General features: G+C 45.1%; 1 protein-coding gene across 1 annotated transcript in view; it reads left to right on the forward strand.

The window, feature by feature from the left end:
- The window catches only part of DNER (delta/notch like EGF repeat containing), a 325355-nt gene that overhangs the window by 200932 nt on the left and 107245 nt on the right, over positions 1–17178 (forward strand). The window lies entirely within an intron of this gene.

The raw sequence follows: 17178 nt of genomic DNA on the forward strand, positions 1-17178 counted from the left end.
TGGACTAATGATATTCCTGGTCAAATAGAGACCTGGATGTTTCAAAGACAATTCTGCAAATATGTACTGAGTGTGGGCTGGCGCTGTGCTGAGTGATTATGCTAAGTAACTTAAGAAGAATTTAGGCTAAACTATGCAGGGTGTTAGGTGATGCCACCCAATCCTCTCATTTGTGTTCATTTCCTTGTGTTCATGTGTGTTCATTATTCCAAGTTCTTGGAACACCATCCTGCACAATGGGGCAAGTCGTTAATATTCCTTGGTTAGTATGGGGGGTTCATTGATCTTACATGAGACTTTCAGATCCTCAGAGCACAAAGAGTGCCTCTTAGGAGAGGGCAGAGGACAACAGACTTCTCTTCTCTGGCAGTCATCTTACTGACTTACTGCTCAGCCAACTCGGTTATAAACCCTCAAGGAGCAGGAGTGGCGTTTTATTGGGGAACATTTTGATACAGCTGTTTTGATGCAGCTTAAAAGCAAACACCAAATTACTCCTTTTTTATTATCAATATCATGGAAAACTGGCATCATCTTTCTTTTTCCATCTCAGCCTGTTGCCAACATCTGCCACTGGGCAGGGATTCAGGGTGATGTAGGAGCTGGGGATGGAGTGAAGTGGGAGTTGGGGTGATTAAGTGCTCATTGTAAGAAGCAAGGCCCATCCATGCAGAAATTCATAAACAAAAGAGTGAAAGTCCTTCACTCATCTGTCCCAGCCCAAACTCTATAATAAGGGTAGGTTAATAGTTTGATATAGTTTTTCCAGACCAGTGTGTGTATGCGTGTGTGTGTGTATTTCCCTTGCAGATCAGATGATTAAGTATTTTTCTATATATTTAAAAAAAGTGATTATAGTATACACATGGCTCTACAACTTACTTTTTTCAGTGTATATTTACCAGTAGATCATACATATCTTTCCGTGTCAGTACATATGGGGCTACCTTATTCATTTTAACGATTTCGTAGCACATCTCCTAAATTTGTATCTCCAGGTGAGACTACTTCCTACTTGCCATCTCCATTCAGATGTTCAGGCCACCTTAAGCCCAGTCATTCCAAAACTGAGTTCATCACATCCCCAGCTCCACACAGCTCAGCTTCTGGTGTTCCATCTATTTCTACAAGCCAGACATCTACAGGTCACCCTAAGTGACCCCCACCCTCTGTCCTTTCTGCCTCCAAGTGTTCTCCATCTTACCACCAAAAGACTTTGCAAATCCCCCCCCTTCTCTGCAGCCCCGCTGCCACTGCTCCCAGGCTAGCTGCCTTTGCCCCTTGTCTGTGTAACTGAGATAACCTCTCACTCTTTCTCTGTCTCCTCTTGACTGTGCTGTGCCCTGGAACCAGAGTGATCACGCCAAAGTGAGCCCTGGCTTTCGTTATGTCAATGCCCCCAGACTGTCCATTCTCCTCGGTGATTATTTTCCAGTGCCGATCTGATGTAGTTGCTTTCCCATTTAATCCCCTTCTTCCCATCGCTCTTGAGATAAAGACCAGAATCCTCATCCTCTTTCTCCTCCGTGATCTGTCGCTCACTCGCCTTTCCAGCCCCATCTCACCCCACTGCTCACCTTGCTCTGGGACCAGCTACCTTGGCCTTTCATCTCCCTGCCTGCATGAGCTGCTGCAGGACCACCTCCCCGTCTCTGTGCCCGGACAGCTCTCTCTGCTGCCTCCCTTTTGCCTGGTTTCTATTTTGGACCTTGTTAAATGCCCCCTTTCCTTGGGACGTCTCAGCTGAATGCTTCAGTCTAGGTCTCCTTCCCTTTTCCTCTTTCATAGCTGGGCGTTCCTTTCCTTCTCAGCCCTCATCTGTTTGCAGTGGATGTGTACACGTGTGATTCTTTGATTCCTGTCTGTCTTCCCCCCCAGAGTCAACCCTGTGGGAGCAGGACCTGAGTCAGTTCCGTTCACCGTTGTGTCGCACCGTGTCTGATGAACCCGGGACGCTCAATGTGCTGATGAGATGGATTAATGAACGAGTATGAACGTGGCCTGATGTTTTAAACCACTCCTCTATGGATGGGTCTTTAAGAGAGTTTCAGTTTTATTTCTCTCTTATAAGTGATGCTAGGACGAATAAAGATCCTTCTATAAATAGCCTCAATCAGGGCTGGTAGTGGAGCTCGTCACTGTTAGGACTGAAATGATTTGTTTGATATTTTATTCAGGTCTGTTCTCAGAGGAGATTTCTCTAGTTTTAAAGGAACTCAGGTGCATAGAATTGGAATGACCATGATGCTTGGTTCGTGATACTCTCTCATCTTGTCCATAGCGTGCTTTTCTATATTCACTTAGCTATTTTAATACACAGTAATCACTGGTGGAGATACCACCAAAACCGGAAGTTCAACCTGATGACTAACCGTATAGTCTCCTCATCAGCCCATCCCTCGGTGTCCCTTCCCCATCTAGAGCCAACAGTCACCCTGAATCTTGAGTAGATCCGTCCTTTGTTTTCCTCTTTATATGATCTTAGTATTTACATGTTTTTTTTTTGTTTGTTTGTTCTGTTTCTTTTGCGGTACGTGGGCCTCTCACTGTTGTGGCCTCTCCCGTCGCGGAGCACAGGCTCCGCACGCGCAGGCTCAGCGGCCATGGCTCACGGGCCCAGCCGCTCCGCGGCATGTGGGATCCTCCCGGACCGGGGCACGAACCCGTGTCCCCTGCATCGGCAGGCGGACTCTCAACCACTGCGCCACCAGGGAAGCCCCCTTTTATGTCCTCTTTAAGAAAACATTTTCCTTCCTAAAGATCTAAAAGATATTCAAGTATATTTTCTACCAGGCATTTGAAATTTTTGATTTTCAGCAAAGTATTTAATTAATATGAATTTGATTTTTGTATCTATGGTTTGAAATTGGGATATTTTATCTTCTACTCTAACTTTATTTTTCTTCTTCAGAGATACTCCATTTCTTTAAGTACGTAGTATATGAAACCTTTACACTGTGCCCCCTTCCCTAGAAAGCAGCTGCTAGAATTTGGAATGACTGGATACTTTATACATTTTTAACTGTGCTTACTCTCATTTTAGGCATTTCTGCACTGTCAGTGTTTAACCGTTGATTTGAAATTTCCAGAAGCACTGTAAATTATTTTTTGCTTATTAGTGGGGAGAAGAATTTCACCTCTGTCATCTAAGATGATTTAATATCCTCCACGTGGATAGCACCTCATGGCTTTTTCTGGGTGTCTCCAGGTGGCACATATAGACATACAGCATTCTCCTTGGTTCTTCTAATAACAACAGTAACAATAAAAATAGTACTTTGGCTTTCAGTTGGCTTCAGGAACAGAGAGTTGCACTCTAAGAATTGGATTTTGATAATTAGACTCAGGGACAGTTTGGTGATTTCCAGTAAGTTCATTAGAATGGTGCTGGAAGCTGAGATATGGCAAACAGATCTTGATTTACAAAGTGATCATCTTTTATTTCTTCTATCAAAACAACAAAACTATAACACCACATTTGTAAGTTGCTATTGTTTTAATAAACGACTTTCTAACAGTTGTTCTTCAATTTCCTGAATATTACAGGTTTAAATCTATCCAGTTTTCATGAAATAACATACAGTTTCATTTTAGAGATACATATCTTTGTATACTGGTCACAGTTTAAACAACTTTACATAATCTCCGCTGACATTTACATCATGCTGTTTTCTGGTTCTTGAATGGCATAGAGTTTGCATACAGTTGTGCATCTGTGAGAAAACCCTAGCACATAAAAGAAATTCTTTCTTGTTTAATAGAAATGTAAAGCAGCTAGAGAATCACAGCAGCTATTTAAAATCTTTTCTGCTCTCCTTGAATCTGTAGCTCTGTCTTCATCTCTCTCACCTTCTACTTTATCCAAAGGTGACCTCACATCGGCTGGGGTCTCTCAGCCATCCTGTTTCTATCAGGGTCTCTCTGACTTCCAGTAGCAACTTCACTGGCCTTTCCTGGAACTGGGGCTGTGGGATTCCTTCCCCCATAGCCTCCATTTTTCCTCATGCTCTAGGACATCCCAAGCAGAGGTAGAAGAGATCTAGGAAATCTGGCACCTAACTGTCTCTTTGCTCAGCTACCTCCTGACTTGTTCCTGCAGTTCTCTTAGGCCGGTTTCTACTTTATCAGTTCCCACGTCCTGTGGGAACAGCCCTTTTATAGAGCATCTAGCTCTATCTCTCCATCTGCTTTTTTTTTCGTCTTAACATTTTTTTTCTTTGGCTGCACTCCACAGCATGTGGGATCTTAGTTCCCAGACCAGGGATCGAACCCGCACCCCCTGCAGTGGAAGCCCGGGGTCCTAAACCACTGGACTGTCAGGGAAGTCCCTCTCCACCTGCTTTTTACTGTAGTACACACACACATGCACACAAACACACAGACGTGTGCACACGCTAATGGCTAGTGTCTATTCAGTGTAACCACGTGCCAGGGCTGTGCTAAGTGCCTTCCAAGGCTGCGCTTTAGAACAATCTCCTAGTTAAACACTCTTAATTATACCATTTTCGTAGATGAGAAATCTGAGGCACAGGGGATTTTGTAACTTGGCCAAGAATATTAGAGGGACGCTCGACTGTAGTCACACACCAATCCCCAAATCTCAGTGGCTTCCAAGCAGAGGTTAAGTTTCTGCTGTGTCGTAGTTGGATGAAGGCACTTGGCCTCCAGGTGGTAACTCAGGGATCTGGAGGGTCTTGTGTGATGCTCTGAGACGAGTGCCTGGATGTGTCGTTATGTCACTTCCGCCACATGCCGTTTGCCAGAATTTGGTCCCTTGGTCCCTAGAGGTTTTGCCTGGGAAGAGGAGTCGGTGTGGCGAACATTCTCATGGTCTCCGCCGTGCCAGGTGCACTTGCCCACAACTGTTGGGGCTGAGGTTTGAACCCAGGTCCTGCGCTGGGCTCCCAAGCCCATGTTCTTGGTCATTTTATTACACTCTTTTCCTGTGTGTGTAGCCGCACTGCGAGCTGAGGACTCTCCTGGTACAAACATGTGATTCAAAACCATGTCATGCTTTCAACTTTCTCATATCAAACGGGACTCTCCTTAAGAGGAGAAATACTAGGCCATTTTGCCCCAAAGCGGGGACTGGATGCTTGAAAAGAGGCGTTTTCTATTTAGTTGAGTTCTGAATGTCCTTGAAAAGCTTATGTTTCCATAGGAAAGCTATGGGAAGAACTGTTTCCAGGTTAATTAACATCAATTAACTGACCTCTGAAGCTCCAGATATGTGCCTAAGAACTCTCTAGCAGTGGGAAGTGTGCTTCCTGTTGAAAATTTATCACTGTGCTTTCATGTTTGCAAGTCTGATCATGAGACATGATCTTGTTTGATGAATGAATGAATTCAAGCCAGGTTCTTGTCACCAGAGAACAAAACTTCCACAAGTCTTCACAGAGACGTTGTCTTGATGCAACACTCATTTCTCTCGAGAAGAGAACGTTTCTTGGAAAGGAAAACTATTATTTTCAGCAAAGAAGCTTCTGCTCCAGATTTGCTAATATGTTGGTGTTTTGCTTTAATTTCTACATCAAATGCCACTACAAAGAGGATTGTTGAGTCATCGGTAATCCAGAAATGTATGAATATGGTGTGTTGGATGTTGAGTGAATTAAGTAATAAACTCTCTGCTGTAGTTTCCGTTTTGATTTTTACTACAATTTCTTGGAAGCAGGAGGTGACTTTTTTTTTTAAATAGTAAAACACTGATGTGTCATCTACATGTGTTGCACAATATAAGATGAATTATAGATTATGGTCAATCCAATTTCTGTTTTGGGAGGAAATTTTTATCAAGGGTGATTGATAGTTTTCTTGGAATTTTTGGCAATACTTTCAAAAAGAAGGGGGCTGTCAGAAGCACCAAATACCGCGGATGAATCTAAGAGGAGGTTATTGACTTTGGCAACAGGTTTGTCCAAACCATTGGTGGCCTCCTGTTTACACTGATGTGATAAGGGTGCCTCAAAAGCTTTGAGGTCTCCCTAAAAGACTTCATACGGGGACAGAAGCAAGGGAAGGTGGCTGGGAGTTACCAGACACACTGAAGGGCAACACCATATATGGAGATAGTCATAGCCGCTCGGTTTTCACGTGGCCTAGAAGCTTCCCAAGCGACGCTGGTTGGCAGTGACCAGGTGACCGGATACGGATGGGCAGGATGTGAGAATCAGTGAGTGGCAAATACAGACTGCTCTAAAGATGATGTTAGTGGCACAGTTAGTGTGCAGAACAGAATTAGAAAGGTCTCTTTTATATTATTTTTAAAAATTATAACACAATTTAATAGCACAGGCTCTGGAGTCAGAATGCCCTGATCACAAGGATAAATCTCACACAGTGAGAACTTAAATGTGGGCTGTTTCCCATCACCCCACTATCATACTGTCCGGTTCAGAATGAACTTCCTGGAGACCCTGCTTGCTGCCTGAGGTTACACGAGCCCCAGGTGCCAGAGTCAGAAGACCTGGTCCCGTCTAGACCACTACCCGTCCCACCTGACCACAGCCTCTGGAGCCAGCAGTCTCAGTCCTGCTTCCATCCTTACCGTTTTCTAGCTGGGCTCCTTAGGCAAGTTGCACAACCTCTCTGGGCCTGCTTCTTTGACTTTGCAGGGACTTGGCAACAGCCCTCATCACGGCTGGTTATGAGTATTAAATGAGAAAACAAGCTCCAATTCTGTTGACACATGTCTCCAGTACTTAGCCATGGCACCTAGTAGGTGCTCAGTAAAGATTCGTTGAATAAATGAATGAATAGAATAAGATGAAATTCCATCCAAGGCATCCAGATATATATCGAGGACTGGATTCCCTTAACTCCCCTCTCTGCCTTCTCTCCCCAGGCTTCTCCCTGTAGCACATGCATTTTTTTTCCTTTCCACATCAGATTGGGGCTGGCCTGAGGGCGGCACTGCTGTGTTACATGACTCTTTATTTCTCCATCCCCTGTCAGTGCCACGCCTTGTGCTTTGCTCACAGTAAACGTGGAATTTAACTTCTTTAATCAGGATTTATTTTATAAAAGCCTTCTAATTTCAAGAGTGTAATTTTTCCTCCAAGGAGCTATTACTTTTTCTGAAAAGAATAGCTGTGATGCATGTTCAGAACCACCGCTGCCAAAATATTATGCATCACACGAAGCGCTTCTCAGCTTCAGAGCACTTCATTGTTCCAGCTAATTGTTGATTTCAGCCTGTTTTTAAAACTCATCATTTCCGAGGTGAGGGGAGTGCAGCCTGTGTTCCCATCCCAGCTTTACTCTTTTAAACACTGGGTGTGGCTCAAATTAGCATCAAGGTGCCTTTGAGCGTGAGTTAGAAATGGGTCAGCTCCTCCTGGAGGTGAATCCCGAGTAGAATTTGCAGAGTCCCTACACCCAGTCTCGCTCAGCTCGAAGGGTGAGTCCAGTGGCAGATGAGTGCAGGTTTGAAGAAATGGGTTAGTTCAGTTTCAGAATGGAAGGAACCTCGGAACTGCCTCTGTACGTGCAGTGGCGGGGGCGGTAATGATGACTGCATGAGGGTGGAGAATGTGACCAAGGTCTATAAGCTCACGCGGAAAGTCAGGCTTCTTCACGCTGTGTCCATCTTTGGGTCAAAGTGTGTTTACTGCAACATTCTCATGGTCTGTGAATTTTCCACTAGTTATGAGTAGAGCGGGAGGTATGGGCATCTCTGGCGGGCTATGACTGCATGGACCGTGACGCAGAGAGAGTGCCAGTTGAGTCCAGGGGTCAAAACAGAACTGTAGTGTGGCCAGCCTTGGATCCAGTCTCTTCTACTTACTAACTGTGCGACCTTGAATCGCCCTCCGCACCTCTCTTGGGTTTCCTCATCTTTATAATAAGGGCTTGTTGTGAGGATCACTGATGCATTCAACAGTCATTTGTCAAGTGTCCACTACGTGCTGGGTATTTTCTAAGTGCTAAGAACCCCGCTGTGAAATAGCAAAGACCCTGTGTTCATAGAGGTGGTGTGTTAGTGAGGGGATGAGTCAACAGTATGCACGTGTGTGTTCTTTGGTGTGTGTGTGTGTGTGTGTGTGTGTGTGTGTGTGTGTGGTCAAGGGAACGCATCATGGTGATAGATGCTAGGAAGAGAAATAAAATACAGGAAAGAGATAAAGAACTGGGAGTATGATTGTAGACAGGGGGATTACGTGAGGCCTATTTGAAGGGGAAATGCTTGTGTAGAGACCTGACCAAAATGAATAAAATGAGCTTGTGAACAGTGTGAATGGCAGAGGGAATAGCACGTGCAGAGGTCCTGAGGCAGGAACATGCCAGGAGTGTGTGAAGGGCACAGAGCCTAAGAGAACCAGTGATGACGCTTGGCTGGGACCAGACCATGCGGGCAGGACAGGAATTTTATCCCGAGAGTGACAGGAAGCCATTGGAGGGTGTGAACTGGGGTGGGCCCTCTGATTTTCCTCTTGAAGGAGAATACACATAGGGAAGGAAAATTGGGAAACCAGTCAGGAGGCCATTTACTCTCTGGCAAAGAGAGAGAGTGCTGGCTGGATCACCATGGTACTGGAAGTGGGGAGTTTGGGATTCAGGGTGTATTTGAAGGGATTGCTGATGACACTTCTGGTGGACTGAATGTGAGGTGTGAGTGGCAGTGGGTAGTTGTGGATGATGCCAAAGCTTTTTTTAAAATAGTAGTTTTATTGAGATATAATCCACATACCATCGAAACAGGCAAGTCAATGGTCTTTAAAATATATTCACAGAGTTGTGTTAACTGTCACCACAGTCAATTTTAGAACATGTTCATCACCCTAACAGCAGCCGTTTCCCCTTTAGCTGGCACTCTGAACCTGCCACACACACACACACACACACACACACACACACACACAAACTGCAGCCTAGGTAACCACTGATCTACTTTCTGTCTCTATAGAGTTGCCTATGCTGGACATTTCATATAAGTCAAAAAATATGATATGTGGCCCTTTGTGACTGGCTTCTTTGCCTCAGCATCACGTTTTCAGGTTCATCCATGTCGAGCATGTGTCGGTATTTCACTCCTTTTGATGCCCAAGTAATATTCCATTGCATGGAGACACCACATTTTGTTTATCCTTTATCCACTGACAGAATGTGGGTTGTTTCTGCCTTTTGGCTGCTGTGAATAACGCTGCTGGGAACCCACCCTCTTATGCTCATCCTTCTCCAAAGGACGAGCTTATGCTTCCAAACTTTTCGGTCTTCCTCTCCCTGCCATCCCCCCCTCCCTGTCCCCCATTTCCTTCCCAGCCTCCGGAGGTCTCAGTTAAAACCAGTCACTCATGGGCTTCCCTGGCAGCCCAGTGGTTGGGACTTTGCCTTCCCATGCAGGGGGTTCATGTTCTATCCCTGGTTGGGGAGCTGGGATCCCACATATCTCGTGGCCAAAAAACCTAGACATAAAACAGAAACAATATGGTAACCAATTCAATAAAGACTTTAAAATGGTCCACATCGGGCTTCCCTGGTGGCGCAGTGGTTGAGAGTCCGCCTGCCAATGCAGGGGACATGGGTTCATGGCCCGGTCCGGGAAGATCCCACATGCCGCGGAGCGGCTGGACCTGTGAGCCATGGCTGCTGAGCCTGCGCTTCCGGAGCCTGTGCTCCGCAACAGGAGAGGCCACAACAGTGAAAGGCCCACATACCGCAAAAAAAAAAAAAAGATCCACATCAAAAAAAAAACCGGTCCCTCAAACAAGCAATGATTTTGTAAGGCCTTTGCAGCCACTCTGTCTGCTCAGCTTCCTCCTCCTCTTCATCACGGCTCTTTGTCCAATCAGTAATTTTCTACCCATTTATTTAAACTTTCTTTCTCTTCATATCATGAATCTTCTTCTCCAGTGTCATCGGTGATGTGCTTCTCACTGATTTCCAGGGCTTTTTCTTAGTCCTCGTGTCTCTCTAGCAGCCCTTCTCGCCTGGCTTACAGAGCACTGCCCTGCGTCCGTTCTCCTTGGACCTCTCCAGCCCTCCTCCCACCTTCTGTGCCCGGTTCCATCTCTAGAGCTCAGTCCTTACCCCCTTCAGCTGCCTTTCCCTGCCTGGGCCAGCAGTCACTCATTCTGAGATGTCACCTCTAAGTGAATGGCTTCCAGACCCTTCCTTTCAGCCTCCGGGGTCCCCTCAGCCCCAGCACTTTCACTGGGCTCAGCGTGATGCTCTGCTGACCCTCAGCCCCTCCTGAGACTCACCCCCAGACTCCCCTCCCTCCGCCTCCCACACATGCTTTCAAGCCTGGCTGTCTTCGCCTGGCTCCTGTTTCTATCAGCTGTGTCGTCACTGCCCTCATCTCTCAGGCTGGAGGCTCAGTCCTGCCTGTTGACTCCCCCGTCTTGTTTATTTCTGGACCGTCTCCAGGTTTGCTCTGTTTACGATGATTCCCCATCTGCCCCTGCACGCTGCTTCCTCTTCCATCGCCAGTGCCCTGATTCAAGCCTTGTCATCTGCTGCCTGAATGACTGTGGTGAGCCGGTCACCCTGACCACCATCCACGCTGCCTTGCTTACGACTGCAGTGCAGTATTCCAGAAGCCCAGGACTGGAGCCCAGCCGAGCCAAGGGCAAAGCCTCCTCTCACTACTCATCCTCTGTGTGACTCTGGGGAAACTAACGTCACTGGGTCTCAGCTTTCTGTCTGTAAATCGGGGTGGGTGACAGAGTCCGCAGCCCCACAATGCAGTGGTTAAGTGATGCATGCGGTGCGCTCAGAAGGGTCCCTGGTGTGCAGTGAGTGCTCAGTGAATGTCAGTGGCTCTTATTGTTGTTGTTTTTGTGAAGCCAAGAGTCAGATGCCCTGCACGGAGCACTTCCACTACTTCCTGTGGCCGGAGATGTGGCCTCGGTCCCGTCTGTGGGCTCCCTCTCTGGGAAGCCAACTTGGATCACGTGGGACCCTTAGGACATCCTTTCCTTCTCTCCTAAGACCCAGGAGAGCTGGGCCTGAGCAGCTCCCTGCCATGTTCCCTGCCTCAAGGCTGGCCTGGCTCTTACGGTCTTTCCCAACAAGCCTCATGAAGAGGCGAGAAAAGACATGTGAGGAGGAACGAGTGTGGGGTTTGGGGTCTGCGGTCCTGGGTTTAACTCCAGGCAGAGTCACTCACCGATTAAGTTTCTCTGAGCCCAAGTTTTCTTGTCTGTAAAATGGAATAATGGTATCGCCCTTGTAGGGGTTGAAGAGAACATGCACACACGTACATGTGCATATGCAAACATACACACACACATGCAAACATGTATGTATACACATGCACACACACACACTTACACACACAAGCACACATCTGCATCCACACGTACATATGCCTGGCTCAGAATAGGTGATGCATAAAGGGCACCGGTTTGTAGCTTCTAAACACAAGTAAGAGGAAGCCGATGAGAAGGATCTGAGCTTCAGTTCTCTGTCTCTCCCAGAGGCTGTACCCATCCTCCTACGCCCTGTTTTGCCTGCCCCTTTGGCCCTCATTCTGTCCAGACCAGAGGCCCCTGTTTCCAAGGAGAAGCGGGGAAAGTCTTAAGCTCTCCCCCTAAGTTAAAGCAAACAAGAAGGGACCATGCTACAACCCTGCTTCGGCATGGCTGCGCTCTGTTCAGAAACCTTCAAAGGCACCATGCTGGGGACCCCAGCTCCTCAGCACGTGGATCTGAGGCTGTCACGGCTTGCCCCAGCCCCAGCCTTCCCCTCCGCCCACTCCAGGCAATCCAGCCTCACGTGACACTGAATGTGCCTGACTCGGTACTACTGCCTGGCTTTTGCTCCCACTGTGTCTAATTGTTTCCTGTGAATGTGTCTTCTCTCCTCATCTGGAGTAAGCTCCCTGCAGGTAGGAACTGTTTCTAAACATCTTTTAGATTCTCCATTTGTGAATGTTCACCCCACAAAATATCTTTCTGAAAAAATGAACGAACACCTCCTCTATAGTCTGGGTTATTACACAAGCTTAGAATTCAACCGATAAATATCTTTAAGGCAATTCCTTACCTTGTCTGCCCCATGGTATAAGTTTTTGATTAATTTAATGTCTTCTCCCTTCTGATTTCAATTTCTCAGAACATACTTAATGAAAGGATCTTACTTGAAATCTCTCCCCCATTGTAATCACTAGACTAGGAGACACAGGTGTCATATATAGTCTGGCCTATATTAATATCTCAATTAATACTTCTTATTTGGGTTCTAGGGAAATGGAATGAAAGAGACTATTTAAAAATAGCAATGCATGGTGCTTATGCATTAATTACTTTGTAACGAGTACCCACAGTGTCCCTGGCTTGGGGCTGGGGCCAGAAATCACCAACACATGCTCTTAAAGAATAGGAAAGTAGATCTGGAAGCTATGCAGTGACAGGTACAGTAATTGAACCTAGGGGCTCTCCCACTCATGAAAAGAAAAAACATGTGTCAACATGCAGCCAATAAAGGCTTTTTGATGTGACACAGTATTTGACTTTCACGCTCTGATCTTTTTCCTTTGTTATCTGCATGAGATGTGTAACTCTTAAATGAATAATATTAATGTTAAAAGAAAATGTTTGCTGCTGCTTTTCCGGATCGGTGGTTCTCAAACTGTAGCACGGACCTTGTGTCAGAATCACCTGGAGGGCTTCTTAAAACTCAAATTGCTGGGCCCACCCCCAGAGTCTCTGATTCTGTAGGTCTGGGATGATGCTGGTGAATTTGCATTTATGGTGAGTTCCCAGGTGATGCTCTGGGGACCACACCTGGAGAACCACTGCTCTCAACTGCCTGTTAAACACTGAGAGATCAAACAATATTGGCATAATGCTCGGCAGTGTTAAAATCCTAAGTTATTCATTCATTCAAAAATATCGAGCCACCTACAATGTGCCAGGCATGGTGCAAGCTATTATGGATTCAAGGGCGCACTTGAAAGAAATGGCTCCTGCTACTTGGGGTTGATCTCATTCATTACAGCGCTCTTGGGAGCCAGGTGTGATCTTTATCCCCATTTCACCCATGAGGGGAATGAAGGTCAAAGTCAATGCATTGATGCTGTCACTCAGCTGATCGTTGCTTCACCATCCCAGACCTCTGACTCTCCAAACCACTGTCCTTTCCACTGTGCCTCTTGCCTCTGTGCTTATTAGATGTGGTTACTTTTTTTTTTTTCTCGTAACCTCGAGGTTAATTTTTCTAATGCTGCTGAACGTCAGCTTTCTTTCATGCTTTTCTATCGCATATTCCCATTTTAATTATATTTTATTGATTGCCTTCTGCAGATGGGCCTCCTATGTCTTCCTTTTTTTGCCTTTGGTTTTAAAATGATGTTTGCATTTGCTCAGATGTGTTTGTTTTGCCCCTGCCAGCAGATCTTACTAGTGTTTTTTTTTTTTTTTTTGGTCTGTTAAATAATTTCTGCCTTCCTTGCTCTGGAATTGGATTCCTCTGAGACTGAATGTCTCGATGGAGCACAGATTCTGGCCAGTTATTGCTTGCTTCATTGTGCTAATATTAGGCACTTCATCTCTACAGCAGCAGCTGAGGCCCCCGCCGTCTGCTCTGATCCCCCCAGGGTGAGAGCCGAGGCTGGTGGGCTCTGTCGGTGGCGTCAGGCTTTCAGTACAAATCCAGCGCTTCTCCTCACTGCACAGGCCAGGCTATTAAAAGCCCAGGAATATGAAAAATAGCTCTCACCACAGTTCCCATCTTGGAAGCTTTCAGGACAGCTCTGCAAAGAAACAATTAGATTCTGCCTCACAGAGTTAAAGTGACTTTTTGTTTCAGGAGAGAAATCATAAAGTAAAGATCATACACAAAAACAGTTGTTTCAGAGAATGTTTAGAAAAACAACTGATCGATTGCCTTGACTCATTTAGCCAACTTTGTTTACACTTCACGTAATTTGCCATTGAACTCTGCAAGGTTTACCTTCATTTGAAGAGTACAGCCAGTCCATAGTGATTTGGGGGTGCTGAGGGATATAGCTTTTTGTTATATTGCTATCAATCAAGAGACACCACTAGGATGTGGTTTTCTCCAAACCGTTCTGATATTCACAGGAAAACATAGCTATTTTTTCTCTTTATATACACTGGTAAATTTTAATCATATTTTATACTTAAATACAAAATAGTGTAAAATTAAATACTCCCAGGCTACATTAGACCAAAGATAATCCGGTAATGTACCCATTGAATGAATGATTTGGTTCAATGCATTTCCTTAAATGTGTCAAGTCATCTTCTCCATCTAGCAGGCTTCACTCACTAGCACATGCACTTTATTTCATCTGACACCATTTCTCATGGTCAGACTGCTTTAAAAGCCCTGAGCCTCAGTCTAGAGCTTTCTCAATTGTCCCATATGTCTTTGAAAGACATATGTATCCCGAGGCACAATTTTACTTACATCTTTTTTGTTATACGAGAATGTTCTCCAAAGAGACAATAAAACCTCTGTGATTCCCCAAGAGATCAGCAAGTCCCATAACATCTGTTTTTGAAGCAATTATTTTACTTATGAATCGAATATCAAAATTATAAATTCTTCAGTACCTTAAAGTTTTTAGAGTCAAATAATTTATTTTAAAATGGGCTTTAACTTGCTAGGAGTTATAAATGTTTCTAAGGATTCTGATTTTTCAAAATGTTCTGAAGGTGTTGTTTCCCTGTTTTATAAAGGATCAGCATCTGTTTAAGGGCAGATAAGAGGCATTGGGATAAAAGCAAGGGTTTTTAGTCTGAAGGACCAAGGTCTCATTGACGTAAACTGGGGTTTCTCACCTCTGCATTAGGGATATTTGGGGCTGGATAACTCTTTGCTGTAGGGAACTGTCTTGTGTATTGTAGGGTGTTCAGCAGCATCCCTGACTTCTATGCACTAGATGCTAGAAGCATCCCAAGGGGTGTGACAATAAACAGTGTCTCCAGACGTTGTCAAATGTTCCCTGGGGAGAGAGTCACCTGGTGCAGAACCACTGACCTAAGGAATTAAACTTGGATAGGGGCTTTGGCAGGAGAAAGGAGTTCTGTTTCAGATCTGTTGATGCCTATTGCAGGGAACTGTCAAAGGTGCTGAATGCTAGTTGGAGAAGCAAGGCTGAAATTCAGAAGAGGGTCAGCCTAGTTCCACCCATGGCAGTCTGGCTGAGGAAGCAGGGGAAGGAGGGGCCCTTCAGCAGCGCAACTGCTCCATTGTGTTTTCTCAGATTGGAATTCAGGCCACTGCAGAGCGCAAGGTGATTTTCGATAGCACATTTTTGAGATAATTTTTTTTTATTTTAATAGCTATGCATTTACTTTAACGGGCATTAGGAAGAAGAGTAACTGGCACATTTCGCCCATGCTGTTCTGGGTATTATTGCTTAGGGAGAAGCTAAATCTAACTTGAAAGATATAATTGATGTTAGGGGAAAAGCTTTAAGCAAGTTAGTTTACTTGTGCCAGGAAATGTTTAAGTGCCGAGGGTTCAGCGATTAACAAGACAAAGTCCTGATTCTCAGGGAGTTTATGGTCTCCAAAGGGAACCAAGAAAGAATATCATTTCAGGTAATGATAAATATGTTGTAATGGAGCATGCAGGAACCCTGGGGGGACCACAGGAGGCTCCAGGGACTGAAGCCTTCATCCCATGGCGTCACCTTCTAGGTGGGGAGGTAACCAGTAGATGTGTGTGTTGTTGAGTAGAGGTAAGTGATAAGATGAAGAATAAGGGAGGGAAAGAGGCAGAAGGTCTGAGCAGGTGACTTCTGAGTGGAGACCTGACTAATGGGACGGGGTGGCCACGGAAGGGCGCAGGGTCAGAGGGAACAGCCGATGCAAAGTGATGGTGGGCCATTAGGGCTGAGGTTTTGTTTTGTTTTGTTTCTATTATTAGAGGTCTTCCAGAAGTTTTAATGTATTTTAAAATTGTGGTAAAATATACAATGCATAAAATTTACAATTTTAACTATTTTTAAATTGTGGTAAAATAAACATAACATAAAACTTACCATTGTAACCATTTTTAAGTGTACAGTGCAGTAGTGTAAGTACATTTTGATATCCTAGAGTGGCTATTACACACAGGGAGGGCTATCTGAAATTATCCTTTGTGTTTGTTTCCTTATAAAAATTAAACTAAGAAATTATAGTGATTCTCAAGCCCTGTCAAACATCTCAATGTGTGTTGCCTTAGCCCTATCTTTCAACTTAAAATTCATCAAAAAAAATAAATTTCTCAACTAAACGTTTTAATTGGAATCCTGTCTGATAATTGCTCTCATGCACCACACTTTCTCCATCGTGACACCTTCTTTGCGCACAAACACGCTCAGATCAGCCTAACCCAGATGCCAAGTGACAGTCCCAGGGCTCAGATCTCTGTCATTGTAGCATCATCTCCTTATCTGGCTCCATCTCTTTCTGGGTTACAAGACTCATCCCACTAAGGGAAGAGCTTTATTATCTCTAGCTAATTGCAGTTCTTGACCCAAATGAATTAGATCTGGTGCTCAGAGGACCAAGGTTGTTTCTGCGAGAGAGATTTTCGGCTGTCTTACAAGACCTGGGCATCCAGGGCAATTCTCATACCAGTGATGAACACACAGGGGCCATCCTTTTCCTTACTGTCTCCCTACGGTCAGCTCTGGTCTGGACTCTCCAAATGGGGCTCATTTCACAATGCACAGTCTTTGGGTTCAAGAGACATCTTGACCTAACTGTTCCGATTTTGTTCGTAACCCCCACTGAGATTGTAGCTAACTCCTTCTCTGCTTAGCTGGATTTTACATTTCTTTAGCTCCCCTAAGACATTTGTTTATCCTCCTAATTGGTTCTATGGGTGACTTTTTTTTTTTTTTTTTTTTTTTTTGCGGAACGTGGGCCTCTCACTCTTGTGGCCTCTCCCGTTGCGGAGCACAGGTTCCGGACGCGCAGGCTCAGCGGCCATAGCTCATGGGCCCGGCCGCTCCGCGGCATGTGGGATCTTCCTGGACCAGGGCACGAACCCGTGTCCCCTGAATTGGCAGGCATGACTTTAATGCTATTCTGCTAGGTGACTTTAATGCTATTCTGTTAGGTCCTCCTCTCCTTTATGTAATTCAGTTTTAGCTGGTTTTTAAAAAAAATTTTATTTTATTTATACAGCAGTTTCTTATTAGTTATCTATTTTATACATATTACTGTATACATGTCAATCCCAATCTCCCAGTTCATCCCACCACCCCACCCC

This window comes from Tursiops truncatus, chromosome 7 (assembly GCF_011762595.2).
Source record: "Tursiops truncatus isolate mTurTru1 chromosome 7, mTurTru1.mat.Y, whole genome shotgun sequence".
NCBI lineage: Eukaryota > Metazoa > Chordata > Mammalia > Artiodactyla > Delphinidae > Tursiops > Tursiops truncatus.